The sequence below is a fragment of the Phyllobates terribilis genome, unplaced genomic scaffold (genome assembly GCF_046119375.1).
Source record: "Phyllobates terribilis strain yellow unplaced genomic scaffold, ASM4611937v1 Scaffold_3__8_contigs__length_932513732, whole genome shotgun sequence".
NCBI lineage: Eukaryota > Metazoa > Chordata > Amphibia > Anura > Dendrobatidae > Phyllobates > Phyllobates terribilis.
Genome location: NW_027362763.1, coordinates 373,557,742 through 373,572,273, shown reverse-complemented (window position 1 = coordinate 373,572,273; position 14,532 = coordinate 373,557,742). Strand labels below are relative to the sequence as shown.

The following is a 14,532-nucleotide window of genomic DNA, read 5'->3' as shown; positions in this document are numbered from 1 at the left end:
AGGGAGCTATAAGGGTTAAAATTTGACCAGCGATTTTTCATTTTTACAACAAAATTTACAAAACCATTTTTTTAGGGATCACATCACATTTGAAGTGACTTTGAGGGGCCTTTATTACAGAAAATACCCAAAAGTGACACCATTCTAAAAACTGCACCCCTCAAGGTGCTCAAAACCACATTCAAGAAGTTTATTAACCCTTCAGGTGCTTCACAGGAATTTTTGGAATGTGGAAGAAAAAAATGAACATTTATTTTTTTTCACAAAAATGTTACTTTAGACCCCAATTTTTTTATTTTCACAAGGGTATCATTAAAAAATGGACCCAAAAATTTGTTGTGCAATTGCTCCTGAGCACGCCGATACCCCATATGTGGGGGAAAGCCACTGTTTGGGTGCACGGCAGAAGTGAAGGAGTGCCATTTGACTTTTTGAATGTAAAATTTGCTTAAATAATTAGCGGACCCCATGTCGCGTTTGGGGAGCCCCTGATGTGCCTAAACAATGGAAACCCCTCACAAGTGACACCATTTTGGAAACTAGACCCCTCAGGGAACTTATGTAGATGTGTGGTGAGCACGCTGAACCCACAGGTGCTTCACAGAAGTTTATAACATTGAGCCGTAAAAATAAAATTTTCACATGTTTCAAACAAAAATGCTTTTCAGCCCCCAATTTTGCATTTTCATAAGGGTAACCGGAGAAATTGCGCCATAGCATTTGTTGTGAAATTTCTCCTAAGTAAGCCGATACCCCATATGTGGGAGAAAACCACTGTTTGGGCGCACGGCAGGGTTCGGAAGCGAAGGAGCGCCATTTGACTTTTTGAATGTAAAATTTGCTTGAATAATTAGCGGACGCCATGTTGCTTTTGGGGAGCCCCTGATGTGGCTAAACAGTGGAAACCCCCCACAAGTGAAACCATTTTAGAAACTAGACCCCTCAGGGAACTTATGTAGATGTGTGGTGAGCACCCTGAATCCCCAGGAGCTTCACAGACGTTTATAACATGGCGCCGTGAAAAAAAAAAATCAAACTTTTTCCACAAAAATGATGTTTTAGCCCCAAATTTTTTATCTTCACAAAGGTAAGAGGAGAAAATGGACCCCAAAAACTTTTGTGCAATTTTTCCTGAGTACGCCAATACCGGATATGTGGGGGGGGGGGGGGGGAATACACTGTTTGGGCTCACGGCAGGGTTCAGTAGGGAAGGAGCACTGTGTAACTTTTTGAAGGCAAAATTGGCTGGAATCGAGAGCGGACGCCATGTCGCGTTTGGAGAGCCCCTGACGTCCCTAAACAGTGGAAACCCCACAGAAGTGACTCCATTTTGGAAACTAGACCCCTCAAGGATTTTATCAAGGGGTATAGTGAACATTTTGTTCACACAGAATTTGATAACATTAGGTCATCATATTGAATAAGTTGTCATTCGTCTTGAGCACAAGTGCGCGCTACTCGAGTTTGCATTGGGTGCTCGGGTATGCACCGTGTATCTCGGGTGCTCAAGTGACATGCTCGAGTCCCCGCCCAGCATGTTTCACGGTTATTAGACACCCAAAAAAAGCATGCGGGGATCGCTCGTGCATGGCAGGCAATCCCCACGAGATTGTATAACAGCTGCAAAACATATGGGGCAGAGACTTAAGCACCCGCGATACTCGGTGCATATCCGAGTACCCGATACAAACTTAAGTAGTGAGCACTTTTTGTAAAAATCCCAACCATAACCCTAGTCCAACCATAACCCTAGCACATCCCTAGCTCTAGCCCAACCCTAACCCTAGCCCAACCCTAGCCCTAAAGTTTATTATTTACGCCGTTCCTCGTGTGATATAACTGATTAGACTACTTTATTCTTCGGGTTGCTGCGATTACAGAGATACCAGATTCATATCGTTTTTTTATGATTGACAGCTGTCACACACTAAAAGACGCTTTTTTTTGCAAAGACTACTTTTTGCATCACCATATTTTGAGAGCTATAATTTTTCCATATTTTGGCCAGAGTCATGTGATGGCTTGTTTTTTGAGGTACAAGTTGATATTTTTATTGGTACCATTTTCGGCCACGTGACATTTTTTGATCACTTTCTATTCCGATTTTTGGGAGGGAGAATAAAAAAAAAACAACAATTCCGGATTTTTTATTTTTTTTTATGCCGTTCCGCGTGTGGTAAAATTGATAAGGCAGCTTTATTCTTCGGGTCAGTAGGTTTACAGCGGTACCACATTTATATCTTTTTTTATGCTTAGGCACTTTTACACAATAAAAACTATTTTATAGAAAAAAGAATTGTTTTTTGCATCACTTTATCCTGAGAGCTATAACTTTTTTATTTTTTGATCTTTGGAGCCGTATAGCGGCTTAATTTTTGCGGGACAAGATGACGTTTTCAGCGGTACTATTTTTATTTGCATTTGTCTTTTTGATTGCGTTTTATTCCATTTTTTGTTTGGCAGTATGATAATAAAGCATCGTTTTTTGCTTCGCTTTTCATTTTATTTTTTACCGTCTTCACTCAAGGACAGTTTTATAGGTCAGGTCCTGCCGGAAGCGGCAATACCAAATATGTGTACTTTTATTGTTTTTTTTTTTTTCCTAATAAATAAATATTATGGGTGCAATATATTTTTATTTTTTGGGGATTCTTTTTTTTATATATATATTTAAAAAAAAAAATTCTCTTTCTGGCACTTTTTTTAACTTTTACACTTTGTCCCACTATGGGACTTTCACTTTTTGCAGCCTGATCGGCTGTATAGCACAGGAATGCAGCACCATCCCTGTGCTATGCAGCCTGTCAGCGCTACACAGGGAGAAGTTACTTTGGTCATGCACTGCGCATGACCAAAGTAACTTCCTGCTGTCTGATGACCCGGATGTTGTCATGATGACATCGGGTCGTCATGATGACATCGGGCTGTCATGACAACATCCGGGAGCCGCCGCAGACACCGCGGGACGCTGGCAGGAGAGGTGAGTTCCGGGGCTTACCTCCCCTTGCACCCGCACTGCTGTGACTTCGGGACCGCTCCTGGCACATAGCACCGGGTGTCAGCTGTGACAATCAGTGTGTGCGGGCGCAATTGCAGCGCACGTAATAGTACTCAGCTGGCCCTATAGGCCCAGGGCGCTGATACGTACTATTACTGACAAGGTCGTAAAGGGGTTAAGCACATCAGGGGCTGATCAAACAAGACATGGCATAAGCTATTGATTCCAGACAATTTTGCATTCCAAAAGTCAAATGGTGCTCCTTCCCTTCCGAGTCCTGCCGTGCCCCCATACGGTAGTTTTCCACCAGAAATTGCACAACAAATTGTGCGGTCCATTTTCTCCTGTTACCCTTGTGAAAATGCAACATTTTTAGCTAAAGAAACATTTTTGTGGGTAAAAGCTAAATTTAATTTTTTCCTTCCACATTGCTTTCATTCCTGGTAAACACCTGGAGGGTTCATAAACTTCTTAAATGTGGTTTTGAGCACTTTGAGGGGTGCAGTTTTTAAAATGGTGTCACTTTTGGGTATTTTCTGTCTCAAAGTCACTTCAAGTGTGAGGAGGTCCCTAAAAAAGAATTGGTTTTGTAAATTTTGTTGGAAAAATGAGAAATTGCTGATAAATTTTTAACCCTTCTAACTTCCTAATAAAAATAATATGGTTAAAGGGAATCTGTCACCCCTTGGGCGATATCAGACCTTTACTATGGACATACAGGTGATAGAAAAGTAAATCTATACTTACCTGTATGGCCCATAGCTGAGGTTTGATTGCAGAGAAATCTGGTTTTATAAAGTCTGATTTCCAGAGGCTTGGCGTCCAGGGGATGCCAAGCAAACCCCTCCTATCTGATTACTATTCCCCTAAATCACCGCCTCTGTGCTAAAATACCATATTCCCCCTCTCCCCTGCACCTCGCAGGGCCCTGTGACAGTCCCTGTGACGTGCCCTGCTCTGCCTCCCCTCCCGCGCATGCGCAAGCGCCGCTCTCCCTTTGTTTCCCTCCGCCCCTTTTGGCTGCGTACTGCGCCGCAGCCTTGTATTGCGCAAGTGACGGTGAGTCACTGAGACTTCCGCTCCGCTGGCAGTACGCAGCCAAACGGAGCCGGAGGGAAACAAAGCGCGCTCCATGGGAGCGGTGCTTTGCGCATGCGCGGGAGGGGAGGTAGTGAGGGCACATCACAGGGCCATGTGACGTGCAGGGGAGGGGGGAATATTTTAGCACAGTAATTTAGCACAGAGGCGGGGATTTAGGGGAATAGTAAGCAGATAAGGAGGGGTTTGCTTGGCGTCCCCCGTACGCCAAGCCTCTGGAAAACAGACTTTATAAAGCCATATTTCTCTGCAATCAGATATCTGCTATGGGCCATACAGGTAAGTATAGATTTACTTTTGTATACCCTGTATGCCCATAGTAGAGGTCTGATATCGCCCAGACGGGTGACAGATTCCTTTTTAAAAATTATGCTGATGTAAAGTACACATGTGGTAAATATTATTTATTAACTATTTTGTGTGATATAACTCTGGTTTAAAATTAGAAGTTTTAAAAATTGCAAAATTTTTAACATTTTTGCCCAAATTCCAATATTTTCACAAATAAACACAAAAAATATCAACTTATATTTACCACTAACATAAAGTACAATGTGTCACGAAAAAACATCTCAGAATCAGTGGGATATGTTGAAGCGTTCCAGAGTTGTTACCACATAAAATTACATTGATCAGAATTGTAAAATTTGGCTTGTTCATGAAGCTGAAAACAGGTTTGGGGGAATGGAAATTTGACCTTAGCCTCATCCCTGTATTTTACACTGTGTAGCAGGTCTTACTGCAAGTTAAATGGAACCTGTCACCAGAAAAAACGCTATTAACCTGCAGATATTGGGTTAATTTACTGCTTAATAGCTTTACTAACTTGCCCAGTGCCCACACTTACCCAAACGCTGCAGCGAGAAAATTAACTTTATTCCCCCCGGCAGCGTTCAGTTAGGGCTTTATACCCAGTGTGGTGACTGAACCCGCACTGGCGCCGCCCCGTGACTGAAGGCCAAATGCTGCTGGTGGGAATAAAGTTTATTTTCTCCCTGCAGAGTTCGGCTAAGTGGGGGCACCGGGCAGGTTAGTAACGCTATTAACTTGCAGATTAACCCCATATCTGCCAGTTAATAGCGTTTTTTCAGCTGACAGGTTCCCTTTAAGTGGCAAGTTTTGGCAGTGGAAGTGATGAGCTGTCCTGAATAGAAAGCTGTGTATGTAGATGAACACTCCCCTTCCCTTCTGCTATATAACAGATCTGGAGCTGACTCTGGAAGAAGAGCCGGAGATTGCTGACTTTACTGCTCTGTGAGTATTTTATTTCTTACTTTATGTAGAATTTCCACTGTTAAATATCCAAATAACCCTTCTGCCTCTAATCTGGGAGTTTATTACTTTTGGGGTGTTTCTTGCGTTAACTGATATGGCATTATTAATTTTAAGAGGAAGCACAATTTTACATTATAGAATGACATCTATTTGGTCATATGCATGTATTAGATTGTAAGCATTGCCCAGAATCCCCTAAAAAGTTAAAGGTCTAGAATTCCCTTTTGTAAAGATGTTAAAAAGTCTATTGTTCACTCTGTTAGCAAATTTCTGTAGTTACATAACTATACAGGAAAAATTCTGAAAAGAAGCAGAAAAGATGCTTCAGGGCTACAAAATTCCAGAAAAGGAGAGTTTCCTTAACCCCTTCACCCCGAAGCCTGTTTTCACCTTCCTGACTGGGCCAATTTTTTTAATTTTGAATAGTGTCACTTTATGAGGTAATAACTCTTAAAGGCTTCAACGGATCCCACTGACTCTGAGACTGTTTTTTCGTGACATATTGTACTTCATGGTTGTGGCAAAATTTGTTCGATACGACTTGCATTTATTTGTGAAAATATCGGAAATTTGGAAAATTTCGCAATTTTTAAACTTTGCATTTTTATGCCCTTAAATCAGAGAGATATGTCACACAATATAATTAATAAATAACATTTCCCACATGTCTACTTTACATCAGCACAATTTTTTTGTTTGTTAGGAAGTGTAGGGTTTTTACTCATTCTGGTGCGTCGCGAGGCAAACAGGAAGCTTTTTCATTTAAATGTCCATAACGGTTTATTTGCTTCATAAACTGGTCAAAAGCAAAATGCAAACAAACAGCCTTTAGTGCAGACAAAAACAAAGAAAACAGTCCTTTAAGCAAAGTCTCTGATTAGCCAGCGCTGTGGTCACACAGGATGGTAAGCATCCAGTACACGGCTCAGTGTAGAGACAACAACACACAGGAGACCTTCTCCCTCCAAACACACTTGTGCCAAACAACGGCCTCCATTTCATAGGCTGTTAACCACACCCACAGGTGAGGTATGTGGGTAGCTGGACCCGCCCAACTCTCCAAGCTACCCATAACCCAGTCCCAGGTGCACCAAACAGCCTCTTAGTGCTTACGTGCACTAGAGAAACACTCCGGGCTACATCACAGAGGACAGCCATCTTTGTGACATATACCTCCCTTTGACTATGTGACCATTAGCCACCTTACAGAAGTTAGAGGGGTTAAAAGTTTATCAGCAATATTTGATTTTTCCATGAAAATTTCAAAACTATTTTTTTAGGGACCACAATTTTCATGGGTGTGGAGTCCATATGGGATCGATTGTTGTAGGGTTTGCCTGGGTCCTAGGGCGCCTTGCTGGGGGTCCTTCCTCACTAGATGAGGAGGAAGAAAAATAGTGGAATGTGGGATCTTCCTCACTGCCTGAATCTGTGTCAGAGGCAAGGAAAGCGTATACCTCCTCTGGTGAATAGCATTTTCTTGATGAATGGGCCATTTTTATTTTATTCTTCAAAACAATGGGGATATGGGTGTAAGTGATGCTTTTACATGTGTATTGTGTGGGGCTTGTGAAAATGGTACTATTTATTATAAAAAGTAGAGAGAAAAAACATAGAGAAAAAAAGTAAAAAGGAAAAATTTAGAAGAAACACCTAGAAGAAATAGGTAAAAAGAAAAATCAGTAGAAGCCAATTATATAATACCAATTTATGTAGATATGTACACATAAAAAGCTCTTTATAGAAAGTTAATACATCAGATATAATCAATAACTAATATCCAGGGGTATGGATTGATAAAAGTATTATAAATATGTTGTGGAATAAGATCCTACACATAAAATAGTAGTCAATACCAAAACCTCACATAAATTATTACTACTACATAGTAGAAGATCAAATATTAATAGCTAAAAAAACGTGCAACACTCGCAGGGATATGTACACTGATGCAGTTAAACAATGCAATACAATACAGATAATAAATAAGTATTTAAGACAAACGGTAAATAACCTGTGTCCAGAGAACTGAAGCTAGCTAATGCTCAAGATCAAAAAATTGGTGGTAATATGAAGTCAATATGGACACAACCCTGTATAAAAGTGAGAAATTACTATAGCAGAAAACAAATAAGACCAAAATTGGTATAGTTAGATAGGAGGCAAATAGAACCTGTGTGGCAGCCAAAGGAGCACCCCTGACGCGCGTTTCGCGTACAGCTTTCAACTTTTTTTTTTCTAAAAGAAAATCAGGCGTCACTTACACTGCGATGTCCACTCCCCTAATGAGCTACCTCCCTACCTATAAAGCTACTCTGTACTAACTACTATTATTTTTTTTTCTAAAAAAAAAAATTCGGACATGACGTTCGCTACTCTACCTATAGCTAAAAAATGAAGAAGTCCCTTGGCACAGACTCTGATCAGCAGCAATACTGATCAGAGCACTGCGGCCACGGGAAGAGCACAAATGCTCAGCGCAGGAAAAGGCAAATACAAGTGTGAGATTGACTGGTGGGTATGGGGGGGGGAGCTGGAACAGGAATTTGGAAACTGCAGCTGCTGCTGTGATCACATACCCAGCACCCAGCACAGGAGATCGCAGGAGATAGATCACAGGAGGATAGCATTGGCCACCAATGAATTTTCTCTCAGGTAACAACACAGAGGGGGAATACAACCGCGCTGCACGCCAACTCTGAGGAAAAGATGGCGTGCAGAGCGGTGATCGCTATTTTAGATCAACCCTTTAGGCGCTGATTGGTCAGTAACTATTGTTCAGATAATCAGCGCCAAAATAGTTAATGAGCGATGTCGCAATCACCCCATCCATTGTGACTGCGGTGATTTTTTACAACTTTATTGTCACATCGCTGTGATTGGCTGGTCAGAATTAATCAGTCAATCACAGCGATCACCAAAGCGGGGGCGGTACAGCCCCCCGGGGTGACGTGCAGGGATGGCCTGCTTTCAGAGACAGCAGCCATCTTAACTCGCTCATTGCACAATGACCGGAAATAGTGGCACTGTATATGTACTTCGGTTTGCGGGAACGCACTTCCCACAGCACCGTCACATGTAGTGAAGGGGTTAAGCATCATCTGTTTGAAAAATGAAAGTTTTAAAACAGCAAAAAAAGACACACCCTAAGGATTTGTGAACACATCTTAAGAATATGTGCACGAGTTGTTTTGAGTGGAGCCTCTCCAAAATTCTCATCGAAAACACTTCCAATTCATTTCTATGGGAATTCCACTTTACTGTTCATATGAGGAGTTTTTAGAGGGTTTTTTTCCCTGTAGAGGATTTGAAAAACCATCTAGTGGAAAAAAAGAAATTGCATGTCAATTCTTTGAAGAGGATACTCAAAGTAGGGTATGTGCCCACAATGTCTTTCAGATGCCAATGGACCCACCGAGGTTTTTCTATACAACAAAGCTGCTTCAGGAAAAAAAACAGCAGACTTTTCTCTAAAGCGGCTTCACTGACAATTCCCCCATTGTTTTTAGTGCGGTTCTGCCGCCGGCATCACTTTTACTATAATTTAAACGTCATTAGACATTATAAACTAGAATACAATCCCTGATGGCTAGGCAATGGACGGCAAACCTTTTGCTTTATGCTAGTTAGTTATACAATTTGCTGCTACTTTGGAGCTGTATACCTATGTAACTACAAATAGGTAGATCTATCCGTATTAATATTAAAACTGAATGATTCAACTAGCGTAGCAATTTGACATAGGTAGGAACAATAAGGAACAAAGTGTAATTTTAATGTGCACTTAATCCCTTCACGACCTATGACGTATAGGTCGTGTATCCCCTTTGATGCGGGCTCCGGCACTGAGGCCGCATCTTTTCCGGCACATGATAGCTGGTTTGATCAGCTATCATGTGCGCCTAACAGCCACAGGTGGAATCGCGATCCACCCACGGCTGTTAACATGTTAATCTTTAACATGATCGCGCCGGAAGTGCGTCACAAACTCCGCCCATCAGCGCTCCTGTCACATGTCACATGGTTGGCATGACAACCAGTGGTCTGCAGAAGACTATTGAAGCAAGTAAAAAGTGTAAAAAAAATTTAAAAAAAGTTTTTAAAAATATTTTAAATAATATAAAAATTCAAATCATTCCCCTTTTGCCCCATTCAAAATAAAACAATTAAAAAAATACACATATTTGGTATCGCTGCATTCAGAAACACCTGATCTATCAAATATAAACATAATTAATCTGATCGGTAAATGGCGAAACGGGAAAAAAATCAAATACCAGAATTACCTTTTATGGTCGACACAAAATTGAAATCAGGCGATCAAAACATTGTATCTACCCCAAAATGGTATCAATAAAAATGTCAGCTTGTTGTGCAAAAAATAAGCCATCATCCAGCCCCAGATCCTGAAAAATGGAGACGCTACGGGACTTGGAAAATGGCACTTAAATAAGAAAGAACCTATACATGTTTGGTATCTACAAACTCATAATTACCTGGAGAATCATAATGGCAGGTCATTTTTAGCATTTAGTAAATATGGTAAAAAAAAAAAAATACAATTGTGGAATTGCACTTTTTTACAATTTCACCGTACTTGAAATTTTTTCCCCGTTTTCCAGTATATTATATGGTAAAATCAATGGTGTCGTTGAAAAGTACAACTTGTTCCGCATAAAACAAGCCCTCACAAGGCCATATTGACGGAAAAATAAAAAAGTTATGGTGCTGGGAAGAAGGGGAGCAAAAATCGAAAACGCAAAAATGGAAGATCCCAAGGTTGTGAAAGGATATCATTTGCACTAGTTACTCATATTTTTAATTTAACAATTAAAAGTCATGTTCTATTTTGGATTAGTTAAAATTGTATTTTTTGGCCCTTGGCTATTGGATTTAAAATGTAGCAGATAGAAACTATATACAGAGCTGGACAGCACAGCTCCGTACACTGCATACGTGATGATTATGGTGTACTGCACCTCAGGCCGTATTCACTTCTATAAGAGCTGAGCTGCAGCGCCTGAGAACAGCCACTGTACATTGTATAGAACTGTGCTGTTCCAGTTCTGTGCACTGTTTACATCTGTCAGGAGGTGCCGGGATTTGCTTCTTCACAAATCAGTTTATTACCACCTATCCTAATGAATGGAGAAGTACTGTACTAGTTAACCCTTTTAAAGACATGCATTTTTTCAATTATAGTAACCTTTAATAGTGACTATTATGCTATTCCATACCGTTAGTTCCGTAAAATACTGATGTATACTAATGCAATGATCAGATGTCTTTCCAGTTTCCAAGAATACGTTAGAATTAAGTAAAACAAAAATGCAGGAGCAAATTACGCACAGGGTTATTTTTTTTTTTTTTAGTCTGTAACTTCTAAGAAACAGGTTAGCATTTCGCTTCGTAGATAAAACATTAGGACCCCAATTCATCAAAACGATTACACTAGAATTCTGGTGAAAATCGCTTTGAAAAGATGCTAAATTCTTGCGCAATTCTTTAAGGGGGTTACCCCCGTTTAGAAAAGTTTTTCTTATTTGCTCTGTTAGTAGTGGGAAAAAAAAGAACCTGTGCTTTACTTTACTTCTCTGAACCCAGGCAGGGTATCTTGGCTGTTGCACCTGTCTCTGTTCTCTGTCTTCAGCTCTGATGTCAAATCAACAGTGCTGCAGCCAATCAGTGAGTTCGGCAGCTTTTCTGCTGTCGATGTCGCAAGTCAGTGAGCTCACTGATTGGCTACATCACTGTTAAAGGGAACCTGTCAGTAGGATCTACCCTCATATGACGTCTATATGGACATGAAAGTTGAATAACATGATACCTTGAAATCTGCGCATCAATTTTTTTCCAGAGTAATCCATGTTTTTCTTAATTTGTAAATGAGCTGTTAAGATTTATGGGCCGGACATCTACCTCAAAAGCTTATTTTAACCTCTTCACGACATATGACCTACTGGCACGTCATACCTTGCGGGTACTTACCGTAAATGAACATACCGGTACGTCATGGTGATTATGCGGGCACAGGAGTTGTCTCTAGGAGCTCGACTTAAGTGATAGCCGTGTGCCGGCTGTCTCAGCCAAGGCCAATGCCCGCACTGCCCCCCAGCTGTTTACCCCTCTAAATGCCGCAATAAATAGCAATTGCAGCATTTAGAAGGCTAAGCGAGGGAGGTCTCCCTCTCTCACTGGATCGACACCCCGCAACATGATTGCAGGGAGCCCAATAGTTGCCATAACAGCAGGACGTCAAATAATGACTTCCTGGTCTGCCAATTACGGTGGCCTGTTGGTGTAAAAGGCGTTTTGTTAGTGTTGCCATGCATTATAGCAGTGATCAGAGTAATTAAAGTCCTATACAGGGACTAAGTAAAAAGGTAAAAAAAATTGAAAAAAATTTGTAAGACAAATAATCACATAATAAAGAACATAATATTAAAAAAATATACCAATAAATACATATATTTATGTAAAGAGAAAAACGAACAAAAAAAGTACACATATTGGTATCGCTGCGTCCAGAACAACCCAAGCTCTCACACTATTTAACTCCTCCAGTGAACACTGTAAAAAATAAATTAAAAACGTGGCAAAAAACTATGTTTTTTCATCATACCCATGAAAAAAGTGGAATAAAACACAATCAAAAAGTCAAGTGTTTATAAATATGGTATCTCTGAAAACGTCATCTTGTCCCGCAAAAAACAAACCATCACACAGCTCCATCAGCGGAAAAATAAAAAAGCTACAGTTGTCAGAATAAGGACATGCAAAAAATAATTATTTTTTTCTATAAAATTGTTTTTATTGTGTAAAAGAGGCAAAACATAAAAACTATTATATAAATGTGGTATCCCTGTAACCGTGCTGACCAGAAGAATAAGCTGCCTTATCAATTTTACCACATGATGAACAGCATAAAAGAAACCAAAATTCCTGAATTGCTGTTTTTTGTTCATTTTGAGATCAAAACTTGTTATCTGTCAGAAAATGGTACCACTAAAAACCCAACCTGCAAAAAACAAGTCCTCATATGACTGCTGGCAAAAAAATTAAAAAATTATAGATCTCAAAATTATTATTTTTTTACAAAAAATAAGTGTTTGATATACGGTAGCAAGACCTAAAAGAAAATAGATAAATCTGGTATCTCTGTAGTCCTACTGACCTGAAGAATAAAGCCATCTTTTCACTTATACCGCACGGTGAACTGTATAAAAAGTATATAAAACCAATTCTTGACCTGCTGTTGACTTGTTTATTCTGTCTCCCAAAGATCGTAGTAAGGCTCAGCGCACATTTATCCTGCGCTCTACACTGAGAGAATACATCTCGGTTTCCATGTAAATCTTTGAAATACGCGATTCTGACATCACCCCTGATGAAAGATTCCCTAAAATGAGGCAGATGGAGGCACCTTGGACTCTCTATGGCCTATGATCTGGTGGTGTCCGTCTTTTAAAGTGTGCATAAAAGTGTGGTTGGATGCAGGTGAAAGAAGGCCATATAGAGCCCAAAGTATCTGTCAGCCTCATTATAGTGAATGGTTCCCTCGAGGGTCTCAACAGAATCATGTCATTCAGAAATTTAGATGGAAACCCGATGTAAGTGCTCAGCGTAGAGCACAGGATAAATGTGATCCCAAATGTTATGTAAAATGTTCCCAATAAAAGATTCAACTCAATACACAAAAAAAGCAAATCCTCACTCAGGTCCATCATCTGTTAATGGAAATATAGGAGGCTTCCACGTTACTGGTAGCACAAAGCCTCTGGAAAAGTGAAATGGCTCCTAGCCCCCCAAAAGAAATCCAGCGAATTCTGCACTCCCAAATCCAAATTCCCCCTCCCTTTTGAGCCTCACAGTGTGCCTAAACAACATTTAGCATCCTCATGTTTGTCAGTACTATAGCGATGAGAGCCTTATTAATTTACAAAGTGTGTATCTCCAGATGCACGAGCTGGTCATAATTGTTAGAACCCTCCTGTTTGTTTTTTCCATCTTGCGTTTTGGGGTCACGTGACCATCTGCCTTTATATTCCTGCTCCGCCCTTTTGGCTGTGCTAGACTTCAGTGTTTGACTGTTTCTCTAGCCAGGTGCTTTGGTGCCTTTCTCTGTCAGTTCGCTTGGTCCTTCTGGGACCTCTAGTACCTTTTTGTCAGTTTGTCTTGTATTATATGATGATCCTGATCGAATCTCATCTGCTGAGGCAGAACTCAGGCGTTTGAATCAGGTGATGATGAAAATTATTGCACACACTTCAGAAGATGGGCCTCAGAGGTTAAATGGAATGATCCAGCTCTGAAATGTCTATTTCTTGCTGGTCTGAGTCAAAGGTTTGCTAATTGCGTTCACCTCACCTGAGACTCTGCAGGATGCCATGCAATTAGCTGTTCCTGTGGATAAGAGACTGAGATTTAGACACAATGAGTTAAAGACTCCTGTAATGCCAGGTCCTAGTCCCCAGAAAATCTGCTCTGACGGCGGAGAGCCGATGGAGGTTGGGGCGAAGTCGCTCCCCTCTCAGGAAAGAGACAGGAGGTTCGCCGAGGGATTGTGTCTTTATTGTGGTAAAGCTAACCATTTGATTAAGTATTGTGAGCTTTGTTTAAGTAAAGTAAAAAAAAAGGTCAGTTACACCCGTAAAGCTTGTTTACGCTCTGCAGGAGTATTTCTTTCTGGGAGTACTACTTTGCAGGAAAATTTGATTGGATTTCAGGTATTTGTGGATTGTGGTTCAACACTTAATGTGATTGATAAAGGGTTTTTGGAAAACCTTAAATTGAAATCCAAACCTTTGTCATCACCTATTTCTGTGAGTGCAATTGATAACACTCCCTTGAAATGTATTACTCACAAGGTTGCTGCATTTCCCCTCACTATCAATGGAGTTCACCAAGAAATTTTGGACTTGGATGTATTAGATAATTTACCCTCTCCGGTTGTTCTAGGATTGCCTTGGTTAAAACTGCACAATCCTTTGCTGGACTGGTCTACTAATGTGATTAAGTCTTGGAGTCCGAAGTGCTATGATAAATGTTGTAATGGTCGCATTGCGGCTGTGGAAAAAGGGGAATTACCTGTACCTATTCAAGATTTTTGGAGGGTTTTTTCAGAGGAAGAGTCGCAAGTTTTACCTCCTCATAGGGATTAT

General features: G+C 40.5%; 1 protein-coding gene across 2 annotated transcripts in view; it reads left to right on the top strand.

Moving 5' to 3' along the window:
• The first annotated feature begins 5,200 nt into the window (after window positions 1-5,200).
• Window positions 5,201-14,532, top strand: part of LOC141259434 (glutathione S-transferase 3-like) — a 61,491-nt gene continuing 52,159 nt past the window's right edge. Inside the window, exon 1 of one of the 2 annotated variants that reach the window (XM_073675400.1) lies at window positions 5,201-5,350. The gene's annotated coding sequence lies outside the window, so the exon portion shown is untranslated. The remainder of the gene's footprint in view (window positions 5,351-14,532) is intronic. The other variant, XM_073675402.1, reaches the window with a different exon arrangement.